Consider the following 7,822-nt stretch of genomic DNA (forward strand, 5'->3'; position numbering starts at 1 on the left):
ACACATTTCTGTAGGGTATCCATCTAGGAGTGGAATTGCTCCATCATATGGTCTGCATGTTTTCAACCATGTGAGATACTGCTAACCAGCTTTCTAACGTGGTTTAGCCTATTAAATGATTTCTGCAGAGTTACCATTCTACGCCCTCATCAAAATTTGGTATCTTCAGTCGTTTCGGGAGCCTCTCGATCCGTGGCCCTTTTTGGTCTCCTCCCTCCCCCTGCACGCATACTACAAACATAACCACCTATTTGCCTTTCTCGGAGAACTCTGGGGGATCTGCTGTCGCCAAGTGTTTTTCTCTTCCTAGATTCTTCCACTCCAGCACACCTCTCCCCACTAGTCGCCCCAATCCCGCTAGTCCCCGGGTCCCAAGGACGCACGAGAAAAAGAGCCAGCTGGAAACTTTTTCTGGCCTGCAGCCCGGCGCTGGGTGCCCCGCGTGGGGGCGGGGATCAGACCCTACCCTGAGGTTCTCCTGCTGCGCAAGCGAACGCAGCGGAAACTGGGAATGGCGTGCCTGTGAGGCACGCATAGTGGCCTAGAAAACATCAGATTCCCTCCGACGGAAAATACCAGATGTGTCCTAGGGCGTCTGGAAACGGGCGACTTGGCGCAGGACGTAGTGACCCTTTAACAAGATCTCTTTTGTTCCTATTTCTCTATTCCTTCTCCTTTCCCCAAGCTGTGCTCGGCCCTTCCCCACCCCTCGTGCCGGTCGCCCCTCTTCCCAGTTTTCTCCTCGCGCACCTTTCCCTCCGTCCTCCCGCGCGCGCCCAACGGCGGCACCGCCCGGAAAACCGAACTGGAGACTCCCTGGGAATGTCAACAGACCCGACCGAGCCCGGGAGGCCGGAGATCCCGCCGCGCCTGCTCCTGCCCCGGGAGCTCCGCGCTGTGAGCTCTCACGCCCCTAGCGGCCGCCCCTGGAACCTGACTCGCAGGCCGGCCGTCGGGACTGACTCTCTGGGGCTGCTATGAGGTCAGCGAGGACCTTACGCTCCCCAGGCCGCTCGCTCCCGGTGCTAGTCCTCGTGGGGCTCCTGGCTGAGGCTCTTGGCGAGGATTTAATTTTTCACCCTGAGTGGGGATTTGAGTCGTATGAAATCATCATTCCCAAGCAGTTGAGCTTCCGGGGAGGGCAGCAAGGCCCGGTCAAGCAAGTGTCCTACCTCCTGCAGGTTAAAGGCCAGAAGTACGTCCTCCACTTGTGGCCCCGGAGGCTTCTGTTGCCCCGATATCTGAAGGTTTTCTCCTTCATGGAACAGGGGAAGCTCCTGGAGGATCACCCTTACATACCCAGGGATTGCTACTATATAGGCTTGATCGAAGGAAATCAGGATTCCGAAGCTACTTTCAGTACGTGCACTGGGGGTCTCCGAGGCATACTGAAAATTTAGGACGAACGTCACCAAATCGAGCCCCTCAAAGCCTCTTCCAGTTTTGAACATGTCATGTATCTCCTGAAGAAAGAGAACACATTTCAGAATGAGGCCTGTGGCTTAACTAATGACGAACTAGAAAAACAGATGGCCCAGGGTGAGAATATGGCTAGGCTTAGGGACTTTGCTGAATCCTATTCCCATCAGAGGTATGTGGAAACAGTCATGGTCTTTGATCACAGTAGATATATTTTTTTGCAATCCAATGCTACTCAGATTGTACATGATGCCATTCCTTTGGCTGGGATTATGGATGCCTTGTTTAGGGATGTCAGTCTGAGGGTACATCTAAAAGGTATTGAAATATGGACCAGTGGAGATAGAATAAATATTCGCCAAATGAACACAAGCCAAATTCTAGAAGCGTTTTTAAAATATCTTAGAATACACGTCTCTCCTCAAATTCCAGCAGATTGGACACATTTGTTTGTCACAACTGTTTTTATTCATTCTCTTGGGTGGGCCTATATCGGAGGTGCATGTTCAACGAACTCTAGTGGATCAGTCAGTAGTTTTAGGAATCTAAATATCCTTGAAGCCAGCCTATGGTCTGCGCATGAACTGGGCCATGGATTGGAATGCAACATGATACAAAAGACTGTCGTTGTAAGGGTAAGAAAACTTGTATCCTGGGCACTGGGATTGACGGGTTTAGTAATTGTAGTTACATCAATTATCATAGTTACATACATTCAAACGGCAACTGTCTAATACCCCGGGACTGGGTTATGTGATTACCAGATGCGGGAACAGAATTGTGGAAGAGGATGAAGAATGTGATGGGGGTTCAATAGAGGACTGCAGGAATGACAAGTGTTGCAAATCAGATTGTAAACTCACACCTGGTGCCAGCTGTAGCGCCGGACTTTGCTGTCCTAATTGTCAGTTTCGTCCACTTGGGTACACTTGTCGGAAGAACGAAAATGATTGTGACCTTCCGGAGTACTGCAGTGGCATCTCCGCTTACTGCCCAGAAGACACGTAGAAGCAGGATGGAAGCCCTTGCAAGCATGAGTCCCAATGTTACAGGGAAGGGGTGCCATTCCAGACACAGGCAGTGCCAAAGCATTTTTGGACCTGGTGCCAAGGAGGCTCCCAATCAGTGCTATGAAGTAGTTAATATGATGGGTGACCAGTATGGGAACTGTGGGATTGTGGGAGTCAATGCCTATAAAACCTGTACTGCGCAAAATGCAATGTGTGGCGTTGCACAAAGTGCAATGTGTGTATAAATGTCGAAATCGTCCCTGATCTGCCACATCATACTACTAGTATCTCTACTTCCCTGCAAGATGAAAGCCTCATTTGCTGGGGGACAGGCTACCAGAAATCCATGATGCCCATGGGAATACCCGACATAGGTGTAGTAAATGACGGTACCCCCGTGTGGCGTGGGCCAAATATGTATGAACGGTACTTGTATACCTAGCTCAGTCTTTGAGTTTGACTGTCAGCCTGAGAAGTGCAACCACTGAGGCACTTGCAACAATAAAAAAAACTGCCACTGCCTTTATGGCTGGGCCCCACCCTTCTGTGAGGAGACAGGGTATGGAGGAAGCACTGACAGCGGGCCAGCGAGAGCGCTGGGAGAGGAGGTGTCCGCCCCAGTTCAGATTGTGTCCATTATGTTAACCCGCCTTATTTTCTTAGCCCTCTCCGTGATCGTTGTGTTTTTCAGGAGAGTGATAGGAGAATGTTTAATACCCAGACAGGGAGAAACAGCACCAGTTACCACTGGAGCTCAATAATCCAAGGCGAAAAATGTCAAGAACCCAAACAGGTAATCAGGCAACCCACAGTCATTTTACAACACAGAGCCATACACTCAACAAACTTATTCATGTAGCCAGACAGCACTTTGTTCTCCTTCCAGCTCCTTTTTTACATAATTTTCCTTCAAGTTTGGATCAGCAGATAAACGATATTCTTGTTTGGGAAACGAATCAGTGTTTTTTGCTTTTTTGGTATTCACCTGCTCCTTCATTTGTGATCAAGTCTTGGATATCCTGAAAAGTCTGCCCCAGTGTTTTCTGAACACTAGAGCTCTGACTATTGTTTTCACAGGATTACACTGGTTTTCACAGTAGAGTCCTCTGTCACTCAGAATCACGGTAAACAAAGCCATTCTCTCTGCCTCTCTCAACGTGCTCAGTGAGGGCTCTGTACGAGGGCCCCATGCTGACTGATAGATTTTAGAAATTGACTACCACGTTTTAAAGAAATAGAAAGCGATACTTTATAAGGGGTGTCCCTCAGGTAATTCTTTTCCCCTGTCGTGGTCATTTTATGGGTCCCCGCGGCTTTGTAGATGTATGGTCTCTGACGGGCGTTTGGGGCAATCTCAGCTGGGTGAAGGACACTAATCTGCCATAACTCTTGCATTTCACCCCAGTCTATAAATGATGAGAAACACTGGCAGCATCCTGGGGGCAAGACTTTCAACAAAGTTCAGTGCTTTGGGCTTTTTCTTGCAGGAGCAGGTCTTTTGTGAATGGGTGGCCCTAAGTTTGTTACACCCGTAAGTAGAGCAGAAGTAAGGAACGCCTTTCACCATGTACCCCCATATCTGCCTCCAAATATTCTCTCCCCTTTGCCCAGTGCTGAGGGTGGGAGGAGAGGAGGTGTGAGCAGCAGCTTTGGAAGAGTCAGTGCCCGCCTCTCAAGCCCAGGGAGGATCTCACGCCTCCCAGACCTGTGTCAGCCCAAGAGTTCACCGGCTGCTCTAGGTCAAGCCTTCCTGCTGTTGTCTCGCCTCACCCCTGTGCTCCTCCCTCCCCTAGAACCACTGCAGGCTCACCAGACCCGCTTTTTCTCAGCCACTTTGTTTTTCTAATGGAGGAAGTTGCAGGAAGTTCGTTGTAAAGAGTTGTCCCCTTGGACTTTGGGGGGACTGTTTTTACTCAGAGGAGAACAAGAAAACACTGACCTTGTGATGATCATAATTCTAACATTTTTCAGGCTCTGCCATCACCAGGAAACATCCTGCGAAAGCGAGGGCATTTAATTATAGCTGCAACACTGCTAATGATGGCTACCATATCGAGAGCTCGCACTGCACTAAGCAATGTTCTAAATGCTTCATGTGTATTTAGGTATTTTCACTCCTGAAAATAACTCTGTGTGGTATGTGTTATTATTATCCCCCTTTCCAATAGAGAAATTAAAGCACAGTGAGGTCAAATAATCTGTTCAAGATTAATGACAGTATAACAAGAAGTAATGGCAGTATTACAAGAAGCATCATGTATGTGTGGTCTTAAGAAGACTGCTGTTGCTGGGTGGAGTATTCTATAAACGTTAATCAGGTAAAGTTTGTTGATCGTGTTGTTCAAGGCTACTGTATCCTTGCTGTATTCTGTCTGCTTGTTCTAGATGTGAATTTGTCTATTTCTCTTTGCAGTTCTATCAGTTTGCATCATGTGCTTTGGAGCTGCCCTCAGGTGTGGAAACTTGTGGGATTATTATGTCCTCTTGATGAACTCACCTCTTTATTAATATGAAATGACTATCTTATTCTAGTGATAGATCTTGCTCTGAAATCTATTATAGTTGATATTACTAAAGCTACTCCAACTTCCTTCTGACTATTGTTCAAACAGCATATCTTTCTCCACCCCTTTATTTTAATATATTAGTATCTCCATATTTAAAGTGCTTTCCTTGTAGGCAACATATAGTTGAGGATTTTAAAAAATCAAGTCTGACGATCTCTGCCTTTTAATTAATGTGTTTTGACCATTAACATTTATTTAAAAAAATTTTTTTTCAGTGTTGATTTATGTTTGAGAGAGAGAGAGACAGAGCATGAGTGGGGTAGGGACAGAAAGAGAGGGAGACACAGAATCTGAAGCAGGCTCCAGGCTCTGAGCTGTCAGCACAGAGCCCGATGTGGGGCTCAAACCTATGAACTGTGAGATCATGACCTGAGCCGAAGTCGGATGCTTAACCGACTGAGCCACCCAGATGCCCCTTGACCATTAACATTTAATGTGATTATTGAAAAAGCTAGGTTTGAGTCTATTAGGTTGCTATTAGTTTTTGGCCTGTCCCTTTTTTCCTTCTTTTTCTTCCATCTTTTGTATTAAGCGAATATTTTTTTTGTTTTATAATTCCACTTACCACTATTTATCAAATCTACCTTCTAGTGATGTTACACCACTGCATACATAGTGCAAGAATCTTAGGCGAATGTACTTCCATATTTCCCCTCCCGGCCTTTATGTTATTGCTGCGGTCATTTTATTTTCACAAATGCCATAAACCTCATAATAAATTGTTATTATTATTTAAATGTTCAGTCATCTCTTAAAGAGATTTAAATAAAAAGAAGTCTATGTATGTGCCCATTTAGTAACCATTTATGGTGCTCTTTCTTCTTTCATGCAGATCCAGAAATCTATCTGGTATTATTTACCTTCTGCCCAAAGACTGTCCTTAAGTTCTTATAGTGCAGACCTGCTGGTAATAAATCATTCCAGCTTTTGTATATGTGAATACATCTTTATTTCACCTTTTTTTTTAAAAGGAGTTGTGCCAGGTATAGATATCAATCATCTTCTTGCTTGCACTGTTTTTGGCAAGAAAGCTCTTATTATCCTCCCGCCCCACCCCCCCTTTTTTTTCTTAGTAGGTAGTATGTCTTTGGCTGCTTTTAAAATGTGCTCTTCATCATTATTTTTAGTAGTCTGATTATGATGTTCCTTCGTATAATTTTTTCATGTTTCTAGTGATTGAGTATGTTCAGATTCTTGGATCTGTGTGTTTATAGTTTTTATTATGCTTAGACAGTATTCAGCTATTATTTCTTTAAGTGGTTTTGTGTCCTCCCCACCCCTTTGTGGATTCTCATTATCCATGTATTAGCCCAGCTGAAGTTATCTCACAGCTCACTGATGCTTTTTTCCCTGTACTTGCTTTCTCTCAGTGTTTCCTTTTGGATATCTTTTGCTAGGCCTCACATTCACTAATAGTTTTCTTCTGCATTGTCTAATCTGCTATTAAGCTTAGCTGGTAGATTTTCCATCTCAGATACTGTAGTATTCATTCCTAAAAGTTGGATTTAGGTCTTTTTTATACCTTCCATTTGTGTTTTTAACTTTTTGAACTTATGGAATATAGTTATAATAACAGTTTTAATGCCCTTCTCTGCTAATTCTGACATCTGTATCAGTCTGGGTCAGTTTCAAATGATTGGTTTCTATCCTCATTATTGGTTCTTTTTTTTTTTTAATTTTTTTTCACGTTTATTTATTTTTGAGACAGAGAGAGAGCATGAACGGGGGAGGGTCAGAGAGAGAGGAAGAGACAGAATCTGAAACAGGCTCCAGGCTCTGAGCAGTCAGCACAGAGCCCGACGCGGGGCTCAAACTCAAAGACAGTGAGATCATGACCTGAGCCGAAGTCGGACGCTTAACCGACTGAGCCACCCAGGAGCCCCTCCTCATTATTGGTTCTATCTTCCTTCTTCTTCAAATGTCAATGGTCAAGTATATTTGAATGGTGCATTTACTTTTCTGGTTGCTGAATAGTTTTATCTGCTATAAATTTTGAGTTTTGTTCAAGGATGCTGGTAAGTTACCTAGAAACAATTTGATCCTTTCAGGTCTTGGTTTAATTATTTGTTCAACGGTCCAGAACAATGAGCAGTCTACTGCTTTATTTCCAGCTACCTTCCTGAGTATTCTTCCCCATTTTCTGTTAATTGTAAGATGCTCCACTCTGGTTGTGGGGAATAGATAGGCCTATTAGTCCCCTAATATCCTATTTTATCTTGACCTTTGGGTAGTTTTCTTACCTGGATGTGTTAATCAGTACTCTACTGAGTAGTAGAGGTAATTCCTCTGGGATTTTTCATTATTTTCTCTTTGTAGATCTCTCCTTCTGGGACTCTGCCTTATGGATTATACCTGCTTTGACCTCCCTAAACTGTCAGCTCAATCTCCTCAACTCAAAAGAGTCCACTGAGCTCCTATTCATTTTTCCTCCCTGTGGCTGGCTTGAAAACTCTCTTAAGGCAGTAGGTTTGGGACAGTAGTGGGACTCATGGATGACTGTTCTCCTTTGCCTGATGTCCAGTATCATGGAGAGAGTCATTTCGTGTATTTTATCTGCTTTTTTTTAGTTATTTCAAAAAGTAGAGCATATCTAACCATTGTTAGTTATTCTTGGCCACAGGATCATCTTTTAAAGAAATCAAAGCTGGGGGCACCTGAGTGGCTCGATCGGTTAAGCGGCCGACTCGGCTCAGGGCATGATCTCGCAGTCCGTGGGTTCGAGCCCCGCATCCGGCTCTGTGCTGACAGCCGAGAGCTGGAACCTGCTTCGGGTTCTGTGTCTCCCTCTCTCTCTGCCCCTCCCCGCTCACGCTCTGTCTCTCTCTG

This window comes from Panthera pardus, unplaced genomic scaffold (assembly GCF_024362965.1).
Source record: "Panthera pardus isolate Hobbes unplaced genomic scaffold, ASM2436296v1 HiC_scaffold_11, whole genome shotgun sequence".
Lineage (NCBI taxonomy): Eukaryota > Metazoa > Chordata > Mammalia > Carnivora > Felidae > Panthera > Panthera pardus.